At 37.2% G+C, this 24,140-nt stretch overlaps 1 non-coding gene across 1 annotated transcript; it reads left to right on the top strand.

Moving 5' to 3' along the window:
- Positions 1 to 5,184: 5,184 nt before the first annotated feature.
- Positions 5,185 to 5,292, top strand: LOC148574368 (small nucleolar RNA R71). Its single transcript, XR_015905894.1, has one exon. It is a non-coding gene; the product is annotated as a small nucleolar RNA R71 (small nucleolar RNA).
- The last annotated feature ends 18,848 nt before the right edge of the window (positions 5,293 to 24,140 follow it).

Here is a 24,140-nt window from a genome sequence, read left to right as displayed (position 1 = left end):
CACTTTGAGTGCAGGGAGGTCACAATCCAACAACATCTGCAGTCCTTCTTCAACCTCTGAATCTGATTTTTGCTCAAGTCCCTCAATTTCAGCCAGAAAATACCTGAAATCATAGAAAAACACACAAACTCATAGTAAAGTCTAGAAATGTGAATTTTAATTAAAAACTAATAAAAATATACTAAAAATTAACTAAATTATACTCAAAACTATGTAAAAACAATGCCAAAAAGCGTATAAATTATCCGCTCATCACAACACCAAACTTAAATTGTTGCTTGTCCCCAAGCAACTGAAAATCAAATAGGATAAAAAGAAGAGAATATAGTATAAATTCCAAAATATCAATAAAACTTAGCTCCAATCAGATGAGCGGGACTTGTAGCTTTTTGCCTCTTGAATAGTTTTGCCATCTCACTTTATCCATTGAGGTTCAGAATGATTAGCATCTATAGGAACTTAGAATTCAGATAGTGTTATTGATTCTCCTAGTTTAGTATGTTGATTCTTGAACACAGCTACTTTATGAGTCTTGGCCGTGGCCCTAAGCACTTTGTTTTCCAGTATTACCACCGGATACATAAATGCCACAGACACATAACTGGGTGAACCTTTTCAGATTGTGACTCAGCTTTGCTAAAGTCCCCAATTAGAGGTGTCCAGGGTTCTTAAGCACACTCTTCTTTTTGCTTTGGACCTTGACTTCAACCGCTCAGTCTCAAGTTTTCACTTGACACCTTCACGCCACAAGCACATGGTTAGGGACAGCTTGGTTTAGCCGCTTAGGCCAGGATTTTATTCTTTTAGGCCCTCCTATCCACTGATGCTCAAAGCCTTGGATCCTATTTATTACCCTTGCCTTTTGGTTTTAAGGGCTATTGGCTTTTTGCTCTTGCCTTTTGGTTTAAAGAGCTTTTGGCTTTTTCTGCTTGCTTTTCTTTTTTTTTTCTCTCTCTTTTTTTGCTATTTTTCTTCCTTTTTTTTTCCTTTTTTTTCTGCAAGCTTTTGTATTCACTGCTTTTTCTTGCTTCAAGAATCATTTTTATGATTTTTTAGATTATCAAATAACATGTCTCCTTTTTCCTTATTCTTCAAGAGCCAACATATTTAACATTCATAAACAACAACTTCAAAAGATATATGCACTGTTCAAGCATTCATTCAGAAAATAAAAAGTGTTGCCACCACATCAAAATAATTAAACTAGTTTCAATGATGAATTCGAAACCATGTACTTCTTGTTCTTTTGTAATTAAAACATTTTTCATTCAAGAGAGGTAATGGATTCATATTCATAACTTTAAGGCATAGACACTTAGACACCAATGATCATGTAATAAAGACACAAACATAAATAAAACATAAAGCATGGAAATAAAAAAACAGGAAAATAAATAAACAAGGAGATTAAGGAATGAGTCTACCTTAGTGATGGTGGCGTCTTCCTCTTCTTGAAGAACCAATGGTGCTCTTGAGCTCCTCTATGTCTCTTCCTTGTCTTTCTTGCTCCTCCCTCATAGCTCTTTGATCTTCTCTAATTTCATAGAGGATGATGGAGTGCTCTTGGTGCTCCATCCTTAGTTGTCCCATGTTAGAACTTAATTCTCCTAGGGAAGTGTTGATTTGCTCCCAATAATTCTGTGGAGGAAAGTGCATCCCCTGAGGCATCTCAGGGATTTCATGGTGAGGAATCTCCTCATGCTCATGTTGAGGTCCATGATCTCTTGTTTGCTCCATCCTTTTCTTAGTGATGGGCATATCCTCTTCAATGAGGATATCTCCCTCTATGTCAATTCTAGTTGAATTGCAGAGGTGACAAATGAGGTGAGGAAAGGCTAACCTTGCCAAAGTAGAGGACTTGTCAGCCACCTTATAGAGTTCTTGAGGTATAATCTCATGAACTTCCACCTCCTCCCCAATCATGATACTATGGATCATGATGGCCCGGTCTACAGTAACTTCAGACCGGTTACTAGTAGGAATGATTGAGCGTTGAATAAACTCCAACCATCCTCTAGCTACTGGTTTAAGGTCAAGCCTTCTTAGTTGAACCGGCTTGCCTTTTAAGTCAATTTTCCATTGAGCTCCTTCCACACATATGTCCATGAGGACTTGGTCCAACCTTTGATCAATGTTGACTCTTCTAGTGTAGGGGCGTGCGTTTTATTCCATTATTGGTAAGTTGAACACCAACCTTACATTTTCCGAACTGAAATCTAAGTAATTCCCCCAAACCATGGTGACCCAATTCTTTGGATTCGGGTTCACACTTTGATCATGGTTCCTTGTGATCCATGCGTTTGCATAGAACTCTTGAACCATTAGGATCCCGACTTGTTGAATGGGGTTAGTGAGAACTTCCCAACCTCTTCTTTGGATTTCAAGTCGGATCTCTGGATACTCATTCTTCTTGAGCTTGAAAGGAACCTCAGGGATCACTTTCTTCTTGGCCATAACTTCATAGAAGCGGTCTTGATGGACCTTAGAGATGAATCTCTCCATCTCCCATGACTCAGAGGTGGAAGCAATTGCCTTCCTTTTCCTCTTTCTAGAGGTTTCTCTGGCCTTAGGTGCCATGAATGGTTATGGAAAAATAAAAAGCTATGCTTTTACCATACCAAACTTAAAATGTTTGCTCGTCTCCGAGCAAAAGAAGAAAGAAAGAAATAGAAGAAGAGGAAAAATGGAGGAGATGGAGGGAGAAGTGGTTTCGGCCAAGGGGTGAAGAGAGGGGTGTGTTGTGTGAAAGTGAAGAAGGAGTGAGGGGTTTATATAGGAGTGGCGAGGGGTTTAGGGTTCGGCCATTTAGGGTTGGGTTTGGGAGGGAAATTATTTTGAATTTAAAGGTAGGTGGGGTTTTTGGGGAAGAGAGGATGGATGTGATTGGTGAAGAGGTGATGGGGAAGAGTGATTGAGTTGATTGGTGAGGGGTATTTGGGGAAGAGAGTTATGGAAAGGTGTGAAGAGGAGAAAAAAAGTAGGTGGGGATCCTGTGGGGTCCACAGATCCTGAGGTGTTTGAGGATTTCTCATCCCTGCACCTTTTAGACGTGTAAAACGCCCTATATATGCAATCCTGGCATTTAACGCCAGATTGCAGCATGTTTCTGGCGTTAAACGCCACTTCCTTGCTTGTTTTGGGTGTTCAACGCCAGTCTATAGCTTGTTTTTGGCGTTGAACGCTAGTATGGTGCATGTTTCTGGCATTAAACGCCAGTCTGATGCTTGTTTCTGGCATTTAACGCCAGCCAGATGCTCCTTACTGGCGTTTAAACGCCAGTAAGCCCTTCCTCCAAGGTGTTCTGTTTTCAATGCTGTTTTTGACTCTGTTTTCGATTTTTCAGTAGTTTTTGTGACTCCACATGATCATTAACCTAATAAAACATGAAATAACAAAGAGAAAATAAAATAAAAATGATTAAATAACATTGGGTTGCCTCCCAACAAGCGCTTCTTTAATGTCAATAGCTTGACAGTAAGCTCTCATGGAGCCTCACAGATAATCAGAGCAAGGTTGGGACCTCCCAACACCAAACTTAGAGTTTGGTTGTGGGGGTTCAACACCAAATATAGAGTTTGGTTGTGGCCTCCCAGCACCAAACTTAGAGTTTGACTGTGGGGACTTTGGTTGACTCTGTAGTGAGAGAAGCTTTTCATGCTTCCTCTCCATGGTTACAGAAGGAGATCCTTGAGTTTTAAACACAAGGTTGTCCTTATTCAGTTGAAGGGCCAACTCTCCTCTGTCTACATCAATCACAGCTCTTGCTGTGGCTAGGAAGGGTCTTCCAAGGATGATGGATTCATCCTCATCCTTCCCAGTATCCAAGATTATGAAATCAGTAGGGATGTAAAGGCCTTCAACCTTTACTAGCACGTCCTCTACTTGTCCATAAGCCTATTTTCTGGAGTTGTCTGTCATCTCTAATGAGATTCTGGTAGCTTGTACCTCAAAGATTCCCAATTTCTCCATTACAGAGAGTGGCATGAGGTTAATCCCTGACCCAAGGTCACATAGAGCTTTCTCAAAGGCCATGGTGCCTATGGTACAAGGTATTAAGAACTTTCCAGGATCCTGTTTCTTCTGAAGCAATGTCAGTTGATCCAGATCACTTAGTTCATTGATAAGCAAGGGAGGTTCATCTTCCCAAGTCTCATTACCAAATAATTTGGAATTCAGCTTCATGATTGCACCAAGGTACTTGGCAACTTGCTCTTCAGTAACATCTTCATTCTCTTCAGAAGAAGAATACTCATCAGAGCTCATGAATGGCATAAGGAGGTTTAAAGGAATCTCTATGGTCTCTAGATGAGCCTCAGATTCCTTTGGTTCCTCAAAGGGAAACTCCTTGTTGATCACTGGACGTCCCAGGAGGTCTTCCTCACTAGCATTCACGTCCTCTCCCTCCCTTGTAGGTTCGGCCATGATGGTTAAATCAATGGCCTTGCACTCTCTTTTTGGATTTTTTTCTGTATTGCTTGGGAGAGTATTGGGAGGTGTTTCAGTGACCCTTTTACTCAGCTGGCCCACTTGTGCCTCCAAATTTCTAATGGAGGACCTCGTTTCATTCATGAAACTTAGAGTGGCCTTAGATAGATCAGAGACAATGTTTGCTAAGCTAGATGGATCCTGCTCAGAGCTCTCTGTCTTTTACTGAGTGGATGATGGAAAAGGCTTGCTATTGCTAAACATGTTTCTTCTACCATTGTTAAAGCCTTGTTGAGGCTTTTGTTGATCCTTCCATGAGAAATTTGGATGATTTCTCCATGAGGGATTATAGGTGTTTCCATAGAGTTCACCCATGTAATTCACCTCTGCTATTGCAAGGTTCTCAGGATCATAAGCTTCTTCTTCAGAAGATGCCTCTTTAGTACTGTTGGATGATTCCTTCAATCCATTCAGACTCTGAGAGATCATATTGACTTGCTGAGTCAATATTTTATTCTGAGCCAATATGGCATTCAGAGTATCAATTTCAAGAACTCCCTTCCTCATGGGCGTCCCATTATTCACAGGATTCCTTTCAGAAGTGTACATGAACTGGTTATTTGCAACCATGTCAATGAGTTCTTGAGCTTCTGCAGGTGTTTTCTTTAGGTGAATGGATCCACCTGCAGAATGGTCCAGTGACATCTTTGATAACTCAGACAGACCATCATAGAATATATCTAGGATGGTCCATTCTGAAAGCATGTCAGAAGGACACCTTTTGGTCAGTTCCTTGTATCTCTCCCAAGCTTCATAGAGGGATTCACCTTCCTTTTGTCTGAAAGTTTGAATATCCACTCTAAGCTTACTAAGCTTTTGAGGAGGAAAGAACTTGGCTAAGAAAGCTGTGACCAGCTTATCCCAAGAGTTCAGGCTATCCTTAGGTTGAGAATCTAACCATATTCTAGCTCTGTCTCTTATAGCAAATGGGAAAAGCATAAGCCTATAGACCTCGGGATCAACCCCATTAGTCTTAACAGTATCACAGATCTGCAAGAACTCAGTTAAGAACTGAAAAGGATCTTCAGATGGAAGTCCATGAAACTTGCAGTTCTGTTGCATCAGAGAAACTAATTGAAGTTTAAGCTCAAAATTGTTTGCTCCAATGGCAGAGATTGAGATGCTTCTTCCATGTAAATTGGAATTAGGTGCAGTGAAGTCACCAAGCATCCTCATTGCATTGTTATTATTTTCGGCCATATCTTCTTCTTTTTCGAAATGTTCAGTCAAATTTTCTCCAGAGAGTTGTGCTTTGGCTTCCCTTAGCTTCCTCTTCAGAATCCTTTCAGGTTCAGGATCAGCTTCAACAAGAATGTTCTTATCCTTGTTCCTGCTCATATGAAAAAGAAGAAGAAAGTAGAAAAGAAAATATGGAATCCTCTATGTCACAGTATAGAGATTCCTTTATGTGAGTAGAAGAAAGTAAGAATAGAAGAAGGAAGAGATGAGAATCCAAACACAAGGGTGAGGATAGAAGTGTTAATGGATGAATAAATAAATAGAAGGAGATTAGAGATGAGAGAAGAATTCGAAAATTTAACCAAATAAAATAAAAATATTTTAAATTTAAATTTAAAATTCGAAAATTAAAATTGAAATTAAATTAAAATTAAAACAATTAGTTAATTAAAATGAAATTTTGAAAAAGAGGGAAGGGATTTTCGAAAATTAAAGGTAGAGAGTTAGTTGGGCAGTTTTGAAAAAGATATGATTGAAACAAAAAGATATGATTGATTAAAAGAGATTTGAAATTTGTTTTTGAAAAAGATATGATTGAAATTGAAAAAAATATGATTGGAACAAAAAGATAAGATTGATTGAAAAAGATTTGAAAATCAATTTTTAAAAAGATATGATAAGGAATTGAAAAGATTTAATTTTGAAAACTAAAGTTGATTACTTGACTAACAAGAAACAAAAAGATATGATTTTAAAATTTAAAGATTGATCCTTTCTTAATAGGCAAGTAACAACTTAATATTTTTGAATCAATCATATTAAATGTTGGTATTAAATTCGAAAATATGAAATGAAAATAAGAAAAAGATTTTGAAAATTAATTTGAAATTTTCAAAAATATGAAAGAAAATTTGAAAAAGATTTGATTTTTGAAAAAGATTTGAAAAAGATAAGGTTTTTAAATTGAAAATTTGACTTGACTCATAAGAAACAACTAAATTTTAAAAAGTTTTGAAAAAGTCAACTCAAATTTTCGAAATTTATGAGAGAAAAAGGGAAAGATATTTTTTTTATTTTTGAATTTTTAATGATGAAAGAAAAAAAAAACACAAAATTGAAACAAATCATGAAAATTATGAATCAAAACACCTAATGCATGCAAGAACACTTTGAATGTCAAGATGAACACCAAGAACTTATTTTTGAAAATTTTTAAGAAAAGAAAACATGCAAGACACCAAACTTAAAAATTTTTATTCTTTAGACACTAATAATTCAAGAATGCATATGAAAAACAAGAAAAGACACAAAATAAGAAAATATGAAGATCAAACAAGAAGACTGGCCAAGAACAACTTGAAGATCATGAAGAATGCAATGCATGAAATTTTCGAAAATAATTTTTAGAAAATTAAAAAGATGTAATTGACACCAAACTTAAAACTTGAATCTAGACGTAAACAAGAAACACAAAATATTTTTTTGGTTTTATGATTTTGTTAAATTTTTTTTTTTGAAAATTAATTGGGAAAAACGAAAAAGAAGAATTTTTTTTTTGTATTTTTTGAAAGTAAGAATAAAAAGCTTAAAATTAAAATAAAATTACCTAATCTGAGCGACAAGATGAACCGTCAGTTGTCCAAACTCGAACAACCCCCGGCAACGGCACCAAAAACTTGGTGTGCGAAATCGTGATCATTCCTTCCTTGGTAACGGTGCTAAGAACTCAATACGCACGTTTATATGCTTAATTCTGTTTCACAACTTCGTACAACTAACCAGCAAGTGCACTGGGTCGTCCAAGTAATAAACCTTACGTGAGTAAGGGTCGATCCCACGGAGATTGTCAGCTTGAAGCAAGCTATGGTTACCTTGTAAATCTCAGTCAGGCGGATTAAATTGATTTTATGAATTGATAAGTAAAAGATAAATAAAATATAAAATAGGATAGTGGTACTTATGTAATTCATTGGTGAGAATTTCAGATAAGCGTATAGAGATGCTTTCGTCCCTCTGAACCTCTGCTTTCTTGCTGTCTTCATCCAATCATTCCTACTCCTTTCCATGGCAAGCTGTATGAAGGGAATCACCGTTGTCAATGGCTACATCCCATCCTCTCAGTGAAAAAGGTCCAAATGCTCTATCACGGCACGGCTAATCATCTGTCGTTTCACGATCATACTGGAATAAGATCCATTGATCCTTTTGCGTCTGTCACTACGCCCAGCACTCGCGAGTTTTAAGCTCGTCACAGCCATCCCTTCCCAGATCCTACTCGGAATACCACAGACAAGGTTTAGACGTTCCGGATCTCAGGAATGGCCATCCATGGGTTCTAACTTATACCACGAAGACTCTAATATCTCGGACTCGGTCCCCTGTATTAGATATCCAAGAGATATCCATCCAATCTAAGGTAGAACGGAAGTGGTTGTCAGGCACGCGTTCATAAGTGAGAATGATGATGACTGTCACGATCATCACATCCATCATATTGAAGTGCGAATGAATATCTTAGAAACGGAATAAGCTAAATTGAATAGAAAAACAGTAGTACTTTGCATTAATCTTTGAGGAACATCAGAGCTCCACACCTTAATCTATGGTGTGTCGAAACTCTACCGTTGAAAATACATAAGTGATGAAGGTTCAGGCATGGCTGAATGGCCAGCCCTCATAAAAGTCTAAGATAGCATAAAACTGATCAAAGATCCCCAAATACAATAGTAAAAAGTCCTATTTATACTAAACTAGTTACTAGGGTTTACAGAAATGAGTAATTGATGCAGAAATCCACTTCTGGGGCCCACTTGGTGTGTGCTTGGGCTGAGCATTGAGCTTTACACGTGTAGAGGTCTTTCTTGGAGTTGAACGCCAGTTTGTAACCTGTTTCTGGCGTTTAACTCCACTTTGCAACCTGTTTCTGGCGTTTGATTCCAGAATGCAGCATGGAACTGGCGTTCAATGCCAGTTTACGTCATCTATCCTTAATCAAAGTATGGACTATTATATATTTCTGGAAAGCCCTGGATGTTTACTTTCCAATGCAATTGAGAGCACGCCATTTGGAGTTATGTGGCTCCAAAAAATCCACTTTGAGTGCAGGGAGGTCAGAATCCAACAGCATCTGCAGTCCTTCTTCAACATTTGAATCTGATTTTTGCTCAAGTCCCTCAATTTCTGCCAGAAAATACCTGAAATCACAGAAAAACACACAAACTCATAGTAAAGTCCAGAAATGTGAATTTTAATTAAAAACTAATAAAAATATACTAAAAACTAACTAAATTATACTGAAAACTATGTAAAAACAATGCCAAAAAGCGTATAAATTATCCGCTCATCACCAGGATAGCCCTTGACCCGCCTGTCCCATGGATCATGGGTCAGAACACCACCATGCCTAAGGGAATCAAGTGGGCATACTTGAATGATGAGGCTCGGCTATGGCATAAGATCCTAAGCAACTTTATTATGCCGAGTACTCACGAGACGGAGCTACCTGCCGCTATGATCACCCTCCAATGGTGCGTGATGGAGGGTAAGGACCTGTACCTGCCACGCTTCATTCGCTACTACATGGCCAGGATCCACGTCTGAGACACTCTCCCCTTTCCTTATCTGATTACACAGCTAGGCCGTCGAGCTGACGTGCCTTGGGAGGATGCTGATGAGAAGCGACCTGCTGCAGAATGCAAGAAAATTATCCCTCACAGCAGGAACTTTCTGGCATTGGGCTACAGACCTCCATTCCTCACTCCTATTGATGAGACAGCCACACCATCTGCCGGCCCCTCTTCCTCTACAGCTACCCCTGCTACCACCACTGCACCTCCACCTGCCTCAGAGCCAGTTTATCACCTAGTGCACCGCCTGTTTCGACAGCTAGACCAGATGGAGCGCCGCAACCGGTGCCGATACGAGAGAGGTGAGCATCGCAGAAAGCAACGCTATGAGCACCTGAAGCTGATGATACGATCTGGCGATATCCCCTCCGAGCCTGACACACCATCAGAGCCTTCTGAGGAGGAGGCGAATGATCACGAGGCAGAGACCCATCCACAGAGCGAGGCTGCGCAGGCAGGCATAGAGTAGGCTGCATCACATCAGGAGGCTCCGCCTTAGATTCAGGCTATAGAACCAGAGATCCCTATCCAGTCAGCACCTCCTCTGCCGTAGGCAGACCCTCAGACCACCACCACAGAGACTCCAGCTACCCACCCTCCCAGTGATGACACCCCTTCACACCCTGCTTGAGTGAGCATCAGGGACAATGCTTCAGTTTAAGTGTGGGGAGGTCGCCATCTCTGGCGTATTTTTTGGTGAACCACTACAGACTCTTTTTACTTTATTTTGCTACTTTTTCTGTATTTTTCTCTTTTATTTTTATTTTTATTTTCTCAGTACTTATACATTGCTATTTTCATGTATTTTAACTCTATTTCTGCATGTTGCATTTTTAGTTCATATTTTAGCTATTTAGTTTAGTTGCAATTCTAACTTATTAGTTATAGAAATTGTGGAATAATTAGTATAGTTTACCCTTTTTAGCATAAGATAGCTTAGTTTATATTGAAAATATAAAAAAGAAGTAAACTAGAGACTTGAACATAATAGAAACAACCCACACCTTGTATATATAGCATTCCATGTTAGTTAGTTAACGACATTTTATCAAGGAGAAACACAAACTTTAAAGCCACTCAAAATAAACTTTACATTGAGAATAATGGGAACTCTTGATTTTTACTTGCATGACATATATAACTGATATATGATTTCTGAGTTAGAGAACACACAGCCCGTGAATTTTGAGCTTAATTGTATGGTTACATTCAAACCATAATTTTTATTCCTGTGTGTTCCACCCTTCTTATTTATTCTGGTGTTCTTTACTTTGTTTTAATCTATATGTCCGATTATAGAATAGAAATACATACCAAGAGAGTGATTGAGGCGATTGTTTGATTTTAGCTCACTTATCCCAAATTAGCCAACCTTTTTCATCACCCTTGTTAGCCCCCTAGAGCCTTTAAATCCCCTCTTATTCTTCAAACCACATTACTAGCCTTAAGCAGAAAAACAAAATAAAAAATCCCAAGTTGAATCCTTGGTTAGCTTAAGATAGAAAATGTGTAATTGTTTAAGTGTGGGAAACCTATTGGGAACATGGATGATAAAAACAAAGGGTAGAAAGTTGAAAAGAATAAAATAATTCAAAATAAAAATTTTTGGAAAGCATGCTCATGTGAAATCAAAATAATTGAATTACCATGTGCATTAAAATATATATATATATATATATATATATATATATATATATATTTCAGTATTTAAATAAAGGGGATACAAAAGAATTTCCCACATGCAAAATAAAGCAATACACATGGGACAAGATAAAAATTAAAATATGAGCATGTATCAAAAGTGGGAAAAATATGGGAAAATAGTTAAAGAAGCTTTACTTTACAAAATATGTATGTTAGGTGAGATCTTAGACTAATCAAGGATTCGCTCAATTAGCTCATTTAGCCTTATACATATACCCTTACCTTTACCTTGGCCCCATTACAACCTTAATTAGAAACCTCATGACTTTTGTATGCCTGATAAACCACTATTTTATAGTTTATCTTGTGCTCAATTGAGTGGTTTTTATCTACTCTTTACCCAGTTATTCATACTATTTGCATGGTTTTACATTTGCCTTCCTAATTATGTGCTTTAATTGAAAACATGTTTCTTTGGACTTATCTTTGCTAATATTAATCCTCTCTTATTACCATTAGATGCCTTGATATGTGTGTTAAGTGCTTTCAGAGATTACAGGGCAGGAATGGCTCAGAGGATGGAAAGGAAGCATGCAAAAGTGGAAGGAATACAAGAAGTTGAAGGAACTACAAAGCTGTCAGCCTGACCCTCTCGCACTCAAACGGCTGTAACTTTAGCTACAGAGGTCCAAATGACGCAATTCCAGTTGCGTTGGAAAGCTAACATCCGGGGCTTCAATTTGATATATAATAGCCATAGTTGCCCTGATGCTAGGCGACGCGACCGCGTGCTCCATGCGGCCGCGTCGCAGTGACGAAAAACCAGCGTGGCAGAATTCGCAATGTTTCCAACCCAGTTTGCGGCCCAGAAAACACATATTAGAGGCTATAAAATGGGGGAATGCATCCATTCATAATCAAGCTTTTCATATTCACAATTTTAGGATTTAGATGTAGTTTTTAGAGAGAGAGAGGTTCTCTCTTCTCTCTTAGGATTAGGATTAGGATTTCTCTTAGTTTTAGGAATGACTCTCGATCCCAGGTTCAATGTTCTTTTTATTTTCTCAATTTAATTTATGAACATCTATGCCAGATTTAATTTCTTTTGTTAAATACAATTCGAGATATTTTCAGATTTAAGATTGCTTTGCTTTATTTATATTGATGCTTTTAATTTAATTTAGATATTTTTCTCCCTTTTGGATTTGGTCAAGTGATTGGCAGTACTTGAGTTATCAAACTCAGCAAGTGATTGAAATTGGCAGATTCTGCTTTAGCTAGGATTGCTCTAACACTAGTCTCTCCACAGGAGTTGACTAGGACTTGAGAATCAAGCAAATCAGTCCACTTAACCTTCCTTTGTTTAATAAAGGCTGACCAAGTGGGATTAAAACCCAATTCTCTTCACACCTGATAAGGATAACTAGGATAGGAATTCCAATTCTTATACCTTGCCAAGAGATTTTATTATTATTATTTTATTTTACTTGTCATATAACATATTCCCTCCTTACTTCCAAAACCCCAATTTACAAACTCATAACCAATAATAAGAACATAGCTCCCTGCAATTCCTTGAGAAAACGACCCGAGGTTAAAATACTCGGTTATCAATTTTAAAGGAGTTTGTTACTTGTGACAACCAAAACGTTTGTATGAAAGGACTTTTGAAGGTTTAGAAACTATACTTGCAACGAGGATTTATCCGCAAATTTCTAGACCACGCAAAAGTCCTCTCATCAAAATGGCGCCGTTCCCGGGGACTTTCAAACATGTGCCTTATTATTGGTTATTGTAAATATTTTATTTTTGCTTGTTTATTTGTTTTTATTTTTTTTATTTTTGTTTTTATTTTTGCTTTTTCTTAAGTTAAGAGGTTATTGGTTTTTATTTTAAAATTTTTATTTTATCTTGTCTTATTTCAAAAAACAAATTTCAAAATTCAAATTTAAAAATTTTCAAAATTCAAATTTTAAAATTTTCAAATTTCAAATTTCAAAAATTCAAAATTAAAAAATTTAAAATTCAAAATTTCAAAATTTAATTTTCAAATTCAAAATTTAAATAACCTTTTAATTTAAATTTGTTTTTATTTTTGTTTTTAATTTTTATTTGCTACTATGAACTCTCACCCCTTTGGCTATGAGTCTGGTTGCAATTATGTTGCAGGAAGAAGAAATTACAATGAGAACAGGCATCAAAGTTGAAACAATCAAAGATGGGAGGAGCCACAAGGATTTAATCAACCACATGGTAACAACCACCTCCAATGGACTATCAACAACCACCACCATATGCATATAAACCCTCTCCTCAACATAGCTTTGAACCACCATACTCATAAGCCACCTACAACCATTCACCTCCATATGACCCTAACCCGTATCCACCATACCAACCACCCTATGAACCAAATGAACCCTCCTATCCACCCCAAACCTCCATAGAGAAAGCACTTGCCGATCTAAACTCTACTATACAAGCTCTCTTCGCCCAAATCGGACCACCAAATACCTTCAACAATCAACCCTCAAGCTCTAGTGCACTTCCTTGTCAACCACAGAATGATCTCTCCATCCCATCACCACCATCCATGGAAGAGCACCCACATCCATCAATCCAAGAGCAACATGATCTCAATGATGTTATTGACATGGAACAAGAGAGAAGGGATCATCTTCGCGAATCCATACTTCATAAGGAGCTAGAGGAGGCCCTAAAGGTGAAGGTAGTAAAAACCCTTGGAGTCGAAGGAGTGGTTGAAGAATTAGTGAAGGAAAAATCAAGGGATCATCTCAAGGAAGCAGCGGATCGATTTTATACAACTCTATATCAACTAAATCAAGCGATAAGTCAATTAGGTTCCCGACGCTTGGACACTCAAAGTGCTCCCATGGCTTCATGTGGGCAATCTAATGAAGAACGTAGCATGAAGGAGATGTTAGAAACTCCAGTGGACAGTACGGAGCATGACTTTGTACTGGAACAAGTGGAGGAAGCTGTAATTATCAAAGAAGAAGAAGTGGTTGCAGACTTAGGAGATGCTGAACCTCCATGGGAAAGTCAAGACATAGAACCTCCTTCCAAGACGGTTGCATTTGATGTTGAGGAGGGTGTACAACCTCCAAGGCATATCATGGTTAAGGACTTGGAAGAGGTTGATCAAGAGATGGAGATTCAAGAAGAAGAAGCACAACCTCCCATGCCCTTGGAAAGCAATGAAGAGAAGATTGAATTGGAAGAAAGCTACCAAGAGGAAGAGATTGAAATTGAAGAAGCTTGCAAAGAGGTGGTAATTATCAGAGAAGAGCACAAGGGAGTGGAGCTTGCAATTTCATTAAAAATACCTCCCCCTAAGTTGCCATCATCCTTCACAACATTCAAGTGGGTAAAATTCATATCCCTTAGCTTTCTAATTCCACTTGAATATGGGCTATTGGAGACGGATGGTCAACTTAGAGCTCTTTGTGGCATTAAGAGTAAGAGGAAGATGGTCAGTGGTAAGAGTTGTCAAGCAAGGTTCAACATGGTTGCATACTCAAAGTTTAAATGCAAAGGTTAGTGTAGAGCTCAATTGAATGGGTCTAGGAAGTTGTTTAGACGCTTCAGTGAGAATTCTAAAGCTGAATCACCCGGATGGAATCATGATAATCAACTTGAAGACGGGTGCAAAAGCAAGATTTGGGACCTCGGAATTCATTCTGGCAATCAACACTCTTGGGACCTTGTAACTTGTTTTAACTTACTTGAAGGCTTTCTGCGCCTAGTTTGGGACCCCGGAGGTTACTGGAATCACAAACATTGGTGGAGATTCCTGGATGAGTTCAAGCACAAGCCACCATAACAGGGAGCTCACCAAATGTCCAACTTAAGGACTTTAACTAAAAGTGCTAGGTGGGAGACAACCCACCATGGTATGATCGTTTCTTTTTCAATTTTATTTCATGTTGTTTGTTTTTATTTTATTTTAATTTTCATTGAACCTGGGAGTTTTGCATCACATTCATATTAACACTGCATTCTGCACTTTTTCAGAATTAAAAAAAAAAAAAGCACGCATGCGACGCAGCAGCGTCGCTGACGTGTCCGCGTCACCAGTGCAATGGGAAGAAAAGAAAATGAACAGAAAGTCACGCGAGAGCGTGGCTGGAGGCGCGCCTTTAGCATAATTTGACCCCACGCGACCGCGTTGCTAACGCGTCCGCGTTAGGTGGGAACATTGGCCTCCCACGCGACCGCGTCACCCACGCGGCCGCATGACCTGTAAAATCGACGTAAAGGGTGCATGGCAGAGAGTTTTGCTGGAATGGGGCTGGAATGGTGCTAGACGCACGAGCCCTACGACGCGACCGCATGCCCCATGCGTCCGCGTCGTTTTCAAAAAAGGCCATCCACGCGATCGCATCAACCACGCGACCGCGTCACCCTGGATTTTGGCAATACTAAGTTTTGAACAGAGAGTTGTGCGACTGTGAGGCTGCACTCGCGCCACTAGCACAAATCGAGTCACGCGATCGCGTGTCCCACGCGTCCGCGTCGCCTAACCTCATTGCGCACCACGCGACCACGTCACCCACGCGACCGCGTCGCCAGCGTCGCACAACCTATCCAGATTAGTGCCAATTTTCTTATATTTTCTTCTCCGAATCCTTATTCTTCTTATCTTTTCTTACTTCTTTTTCTTCCTTTCTTATTTTCTCTCACTTCCATTCTATTTTATTTAATTTATTTGCATACTTTCATTCATTGCATATTTTTATTTTTCTAAAATTATTATTGGTGTTCAAATGTTCTTATTCAACTGTTACATCTTTTCTGGTATTTTCATGGTGCTTAGTGACTTGTTTAACTCTGATTGAGTAATATTATTTAAATCAATGCCAATCTTTTATATCTGTATTACTTTTGCATTGACATGAATTGATATTATCTCTCCTTCCCCACTCTCTCTCCCATCGTTGCAAATTTTGTACCACTGGTATGCCATGGCTTCTATTGTTTTCTCACGCACATGTTGAAGCTTCCATGTAAATGAGAACCTTTTCATTTGGCATTAACCCACCCATACTTCATTTATTTTCTTATCTTTATTACTGGGTTACTTTTTCTTCCCTTTTTCTTTCAGGATGGCCACCCGAAAGGGAACCGGAAGACGTTTGCATGGGGAGACAGACAAGTCCATCTGCAAAATCTTGAAGAAAAGCATCAGTTGGAGCAACCCGTCCACCTGCACATCTCAGCATGCACCGAGGACGGTGCAATCTATAAGTGTGGGGAGGTCGATACCGATCTCCATGGGTTAGTTATTTCCTGATTCAATACCAAAATTTTTATTTTATTTGTTTGTTCATTGTTGCATTTGTATGTTTGATTGCATATTTGTTTAATTTTGTGCATATTTTACTACTTGGTTGAAGTAATATTTTCTTTTTCAAGAAACATTTTAGAGCATTTCACTAATTTGAATAAAATTTAATGTTACACTTGTTTGAACAGATATTATACTGGAACATGGTTTAGAGCTCGAACATACAAAACCAGTGAGATTTTTGAGCCTATTTGAATTGGTTGCAATTTACCAACCAATATTTTATTTTTGGTGTGTGTTTTTCTCTCTAAAATTGTGATCTTTGTCTTACTTAATTCTATATTTCCATGGTTTGATGTATACATGCACTTATATGATTGAGGCCTTTGTTTCACTGAGCTTACATACCCATATGGCCTTACCTTTCATTATCCTTTGCAAACCAATTTGAGCCTATTTTACCCCTTTTATTCTTTATTTTAGCTCATCACTAACTCTAAGTGGAAAACAATAATGTCCTTAATTTGAATCCTTGGTTAGCTTAGACTAGTGAGGGTGCTTATGATTTAAGTGTGGGAAAAGTGGGTTTCGAAACATTTGGTTTGAGAATTGGGTGTTATATATCTATATGAAAATGTAAAAGAAATGTTTAGGACATGTTCATGCATTCAATAATTTAATCATATGCATTGAGAAAAACAAAAGAAAAAGAAAAAAAAAGATGTATATATATATAAAAAGAGAGAAAAAAAAAGAAAAAGAGCAAACAAGTAAAAGGGGACAAAATGCCCCAAAGTAAGTAGTGAAAGCAATGCATATGTACTGTACTTGAAATTAGAATGCATGAATATGTGGAAAATATGGTTAATGGATAGTTAGATGTGGTATTATAATTACATGGATTGTCTAAAGTTAGGTGGAAAGTTTAAGTTAATTAAGGATTCAGATTTTAGTCCACTTTGCCAAATACAATCCTACCTTGACCCTAACCCCATTACAACCCTTAAAAGACCTCTTGATATGTGTATCTGTGCATTAAATTTATGTTGATTGTTAGATGAAGAGCAAGCCTTAGAAAGCAAGGTTAGTAGAGAATTGAGAGAATCAAACCTAAAACACTTAAGTGATTAGAGTGTATACACTTCCAGTGAGGGTTCGATGCTCGATTCTTTGTTCCCGGCTTTCACAAGCTATTTTCTTTTACAAGTCTATTTGTACTTCATTTTTATGAGTTGAATTAGTGAAATCCAGTTCATATTTATTCTTAAAAGATTTGTTTACTTTTAACCAAGTAGGAAAAATCATTCTGCATGTAGTTACATTCGTAGGTTGCATTGCATACTCTCTATCATTCCTCTTCACTTCTTTTTAGCTTCTCTTGAGCTTAGCATGAGGACATGCTATTGTTTAAGTGTGGGGAGGTTGATAAACCACTATTTTATGGTTTATCTTGTGCTCAATTGAGTGGTTTTTATCTACTCTTTACCCACTTATTCATACTATTTGCATGGTTTTACATTTGCCTTCCTAATTATGTGCTTTAATTGAAAACATGTTTCTTTGGACTTATCTTTGCTAATATTAATCCTCTCTTATTACCATTAGATGCTTTGATATGTGTGTGACGTGCTTTCAGAGATTACAGGGCAAGAATGGCTCTGAGGATGGAAAGGAAGCATGCAAAAGTGGAAGGAATACAAGAAGTTGAAGGAACTGCAAAGCTGTCAGCCTGACCCTCTCGCACTCAAACGGCTGTAACTTTAGCTACAAGGGTCCAAACGATGCAGTTCTAGTTGCGTTGGAAAGCTAACGTCCGGGGCTTCGATTTGATATATAATATGCCATAGTTTACCTAACGCTAGGTGACGCGACCGCGTGCTCCATGCGGCCGCATCGCAGTGACGAAAAACCAGCGTGGCAGAATTCGTAACCAACGAATTCTGGGCTGTTTCCGACCCAGTTTGTGGCCCAGAAAACACAGATTAGAGGATATAAAGTGGGAGAATGCATCCATTCATAATCAAGCTTTTCATATTCACAATTTTAGGATTTAGATGTAGTTTTTAGAGAGAGAGGTTCTCTCCTCTCTCTTAGGATTAGGATTAGGATTTCTCTTAGTTTTAGGAGTGACTCTCGATCCCAGGTTCAATGTTCTTTTTATTTTCTCAATTTAATTTATGAACATCTATGCCAGATTTAATTTCTTTTGTTAATGCAATTCGAGGTATTTTCAGATCTAAGATTGCTTTGCTTTATTTATATTGATGTTTTTAATTTAATTTAGATATTTTTCTCCCTTTTGGCTTTGGTCAAGTTATTAGTAGTACTTGATTTATCAAACTAAGCAAGTGATTGAAATTGGCAGATTCTGCTTTAGCTAGGATTGCTCTAACACTAGTCTCTCAACAGGAGTTGACTAGGACTTGAGAATCAAGCAAATCAGTCCACTTAACCTTCCTTTGTTTAATAAAGGCTGACTGATGCATGAGCATCTTGTCTATCTTTTCCTAATAAATTTGCATCTAAATTGTTGAATTTAATTAAGAATTAATTATATTTTAGCCACTATGGATGCTATTTTGAGTTTTGTACAATACTGTTTATTTTAGGTAGCATTTGGCAGAATTTGATGGAGTTTCTGCAGAGAAAGAGAAGAAGCCAAGGAGATGACCAGCGAATACCGACGCGGACGCATCGCTCACGCGACCGCGCGGAATAGAGGAAATCGCAATGACGCGATTGCGTGCCTGACGCGACCGCGTGGACTGGAATCTGCACAAATGACGCGAACGCGTGGACGACGCGGACGCGTCACATGAGCGATCTGCAGAATTGACAGAAAACGCTGGGGGTGATTTCTGGGCTATTTTGACCCAGTTTCTAACCCAGAAAACACAGATTAGAAGCTGCAGCATGGACGATTCAAGTAGTCCCCATCCATCCATTGTAGATTTGATTATTTAAATTAATTCAAATTTAAATTCAAATTTTAATTCTAGGAAAAGATATTATTTTAATTTTTAGTTTTAGATATTAGATTTCAAATTAATTATGATTAGTTATAAAAAGGGGAGACTTCTCTCCTAGTAGGACATACCATTAAGGGGATTCCATTAGGGAATTCTATACAAATTTACATTCTACATTCCATGAGCAACTAAACCTCCACTGTTAAGGTTAGGAGCTCTGTCTATTTGTATGGATTGATTTTATTTCTTTTTCTATTTTAATTTATGTATGGATTTATATTTAAGAATTGTTTTCGCTCTTTATTTTATGAATTTGGGTGGAACGAAAGTATGACCCTCTTTCTATTTGAGTTCTTGTGAAACTTGGAAAAGCTCTTTACTTGAACAATAGCTTGAAAAAATATTATCCTGAATTTCTAATTGTTAGTATTTAACGGGATACGTGACATATAATCCCTTTATTTTTGGATAATTAGGATTCTTGTGGCATATAAACTAGAATTTGATCATCACCCTTTAATTGGAATTAATTGACCAAGGAATTGGCACTTGATGAATTTTAGAGGAGACTAGGAAGGTCTAAGGAATTAGGGTCTAGTCACAAATAGTTTGCCATGAATTAAATCTTGTATGATTAAAATAGTTAATAAGAAAAGTCAATCCAGAAAATAGATAACTCTGAAACATTAACTGCCTTCTCCATATATTATTCCCAACTTAATTACCTGCCTTTCTTCAATATTTTTGATATTGTTTAATGTCTTTTATACTGCATCTCAAGACCAATTTTTGTTTGTCTAACTAGGCCTATCAAACACTATTGTTGCTTAGTCCATCAATCCTCGTGGGATCGACCCTTACTCACGTAAGGTATTACTTGGTACGACCCGGTGCACTTGCCGGTTAGTAAGTGTGGTTGTAAAAATACCGCATCAAGTTTTTGGCGCCGTTGCCGGGGATTGACTGTGATTAACAACTATTAGTTGTTTGATTGTTTAGATTAGGCGTTATAATTTTAATTTTATTTAAATATTATTTTATTATTTTTCAAAAAAAAAATCCTTATTTTCTTTTTTTTCGTTCCCCCCTCCCCTGTTACGTTTTCCTTCTTTTTTTTCCTTTTATAAAAAAAAATTCTTTGTTTCCTTTTTTTTCGTTAGCATAACCCCTTCCCCCTTTTTTTTTGTCGTTGTTTGTTTTTCTTTTATTTTTCATTTTTTTCTTTTCCTTTTTTTTACGTCAATTTTTTTCCTTTACGTTTTGTTTCTTTCTTTTTCTTTTATTTTATTGTTTAGTTTAATATATATATAAAAAAAATTTAAATAAGTAAATAACACTAATATTTTTTTTAATTTCTGAAATTAAGTTTGGTGTTTACTAGTTAGTTTTATTTTAATTTTTTTTTATTCTTAGAATTCTGTTCTTTCTTCTTTGCTTTCCTGTTTACCACATGGTGTGTTTAATTCTTTTTGGTATTTTGTGCTGAGGAAAAATAATGGAAAGAGATCACGTGGGTTACTACTCACACCCAAGTAGTGATTCATATTATGGTGGATAGAGGAACTATCAAAATTTTGGTTGGCAAAGCCAAAACCAAAGAAACTTCAATACTCCATGTTCCAACTACCAAGAACCATCATCTTTCTACCTATATCAAGAGCCACCATCACATATTGAAGCTCCTCAGAAGAAGGGTGTTATGGAAGTAGAAATTCTTAATGCTATTCTTGCCCAGAACAAGCTTATGACTCAGCAAATAAATCTACTTACTCAACAGATGGGTGGCATGCAAGTCTCAGCTATCAACACCCAAAATCCTCTTCAAGAAGTCAATTACATGGGGAGTGCTCCTAGAAACCCCAACAATGATCCCTATTCAAAGACTTACAATCAGGGGTGGAGAAATTACCCAAATTTTGGGTGGAGAGAGCAACCTCAGAGGCCACAAAATTTTAATCATAATTCTCAAGATGGTTCTCAACAGAATAATTTTAATAACCACCAGTTTCAATCAACTCAGCAGGCAAACTCTGAATCCCAAGAAGATTCTAATTGGGAGATGATGATGAGTTTTATGCAAGAAACCAGAGCCTCCATTAGAAACTTGGAAGTGCAAATGGGCCAAATGAGCAAGCAATTACCTGAGAAGTCTGCAAGTACATTTCCAAGTAATACAGTGGTGAACCCAAGAGAAGACTGCAAGGCTATTCAACTGAGAAGTGGTGAAGTAGCTGGCTCTGAGACCAAGGTCAATGAAGAGTCAGTCGAAAAAGAAAACCACCAAGAGGAAGAGGTTGAAATTGAGGAAGCTTGCAAAGATGTGGAAGAATTCAAAGAAGAACACAAGGGAGTGGAGCTTGCAAGACCTCTTCCAAAGCCATCACCATCCAATACAACATTCAAGTGGGTAAAATTTATATCCTTAATCCTTACTTTTCCACTTGAATATGGGCTACTGATGAGAGAACTTTTGCGTGGTCTAGAAATTTGCGGATAAATCCTCGTTGCAAGTATAGTTTCTAAACCTTCAAAAGTCCTTTCATACAAACATTTTGGTTGTCACAAGTAACAAACCCCTTTTTAAATTGATAACCGAGTATTAAACCTCGGGTCGTCTTCTCAAGGAATTGCAGGGAAGTATGTTCTTATTATTGGTTATGAAGATTGTAAATTGGGGGTTTTGGAAGTTTGGGCAATGCGCACAGGTATATTTTCGAGCAATAAAAATAAATAAATAACTGTAAAATAAACTCTTGGCAAGGTATGAGAACCGAAAATCCTGTCCTTGTTATCCTTATCAGATGTGATGAGAATTGGATTTTTAATCCCACTTAGTTAAGTCAAGTGGACTAATTAGCTTGATCCTCAAGTCCTAGTCAACTCCTGTGGAGAGACTAGTGTTAGAGCAATCCTAGCTAAAGCAAAATCTGCCAATTTCAACCACTCCTGAGTTTGACAACTCAAGTGTTACCAATTATTTAACCAAAGCCAAAAGGGAGAAAAATATCTAAATTAAATTAAAAGCATCAATATAAACAAAGCAATCTTAAATCTGAAAATACCTCGAGTTGCATTAACAAAAGAAATTAAATCTGGCATAGATGTTCATAAATTAAATTGAGAAAATAAATAAAAATAAAGAACCTGGGATTGAGAGTCACTCCTAAAACTAGAGAAATCCTAAATCCTAATCCTAAGAGAGAGGAGATAACCTCTCTCTCTAAAAACTACATCTACTCCTAAAATTGTAAATATGAGAGCCTGATTATGAATAGATGTATTCTCCCACTTTATAGCCTCTAATCTGTGTTTTCTTGGCCGCAAATTGGGTCAAAAACAGTCCAGAATTCGCTGGTTTCGAATTTTGCCACGCTGGATTTCCGTCACTGCGATGCGGCCGCATGGATCACGCGGTCGCATCACCTAGCGTCAGGGGAACTATAGGATATTATGTATCAAATCGAAGCCCCGGACGTTAGCTTTCCAACGCAATTGAAACCGCGTTGTTTGGACCTCTTTAGCTAAAGTTATAGCCATTTGAGTGTGAAGAGGTCAGGCTGGACAGCTTAGCAATTTATCTAACTTCTTGTATTCCTTCCACTTTTGCATGCTTTCTTCCCATCCTCCAAGCCATTCCTGCCTTATAATATCTGAAAACACTTAACACACATATCAAGGCATCTAATGGTAATAAAAGAGGATTAATAATAAGCAAATATAAGATCAAAGAAGCATGTTTTCAATCAAAGCACATAATTAGGAAGGCAAATGTAAAACCATGCAAATAATATGAATAAGTGGGTAAAGAGTTGATGAAATCCACTCAATTGAGCACAAGATAAACCATAAAATAGTGGTTTATCAACCTCCCCACACTTGAACACTAGAATGTCCTCATGCTAAGCTCAAGAGAAGCTGTAAAGATGAAGAGGAATGGTAGAAAGCATGAAATGCAACCTATCTATATGAATGCAACTACATGCAAAATGTTTCTACCTACTTGGTTAAAAATAAATAAGTTCTCCAAGATAAACATAAATCAAATTCCACTAATTCAAATTATACAATAAAAAGCAAGTAAACTTGTAAGAAGATAGCTCATGAAAGCAGGGAACATAGAATTTAAGCGTTGAACCCTCACTGGAAGTGTATATCACTCTAATCTCTCAAGTGTATAGGGTAATTCACTCTAGTCTTCTCTAATCATGCTTTCTAAAATTTTTTTCTTCATCTAACCAATCAACAAAATTTAATATATCAATGCAAACATCATGAGGTCTTTTTCAAGGTTGTAATGGGGCTAAGGTAAGGGTAAAGGTATATATATGGCTAAGTGAGTTTTATAAATTGAATCTTTAATTAACCTAAGCTCTCACCTAATATACATATACTCTATATACTTTTAAATCCATGCCTAGCTACCCATAATTCCCACTTTTGTATAATTCCCATACTCATGTACCAAATTTTCTTTAATTTTTATCACATGTGCATTGATCTTTTATTAAACTTAATATTGGGATAATTTTGTCCCCTTATTTTTTTACTTATATTATATATATATATATATTTTTTTTTCTTTTTCTCTCTCTCTTTTTTTTTGTAGAGAAATAAACATATCTTATCAATGCACATGGATTTTCTATTATTTTTCTATCTTGGTTTTTTTATGAGTAGGTTCCCAAATTTCCAATATTCAAATAAATTAGAAACATGATACATTCCCTTAATAACCCATGTTCCCACAGTTTTCCCATACTTAATTAACACACTATCTTAAGCTAACCAAAGATTCAATTGGGATATTTAATTATTTTTCTGCTTTAAGGCTAGTGATGTGGTAAAATACAGAACAAGAGGGGGTTAAAAGGCTCAAAGTGGCTGACAAGGGTGATTTAAAGGGTAGGCTTATTTGGGATAAGTGAGCTA

The sequence above is a fragment of the Arachis ipaensis genome, chromosome B2 (genome assembly GCF_059453495.1).
Source record: "Arachis ipaensis isolate K30076 ecotype BB chromosome B2, ASM5945349v1, whole genome shotgun sequence".
NCBI classification, from domain to species: domain Eukaryota; kingdom Viridiplantae; phylum Streptophyta; class Magnoliopsida; order Fabales; family Fabaceae; genus Arachis; species Arachis ipaensis.
Note: the sequence above shows the minus strand (reverse complement) of the source record. Positions and strands in the feature narration are given on the sequence as shown.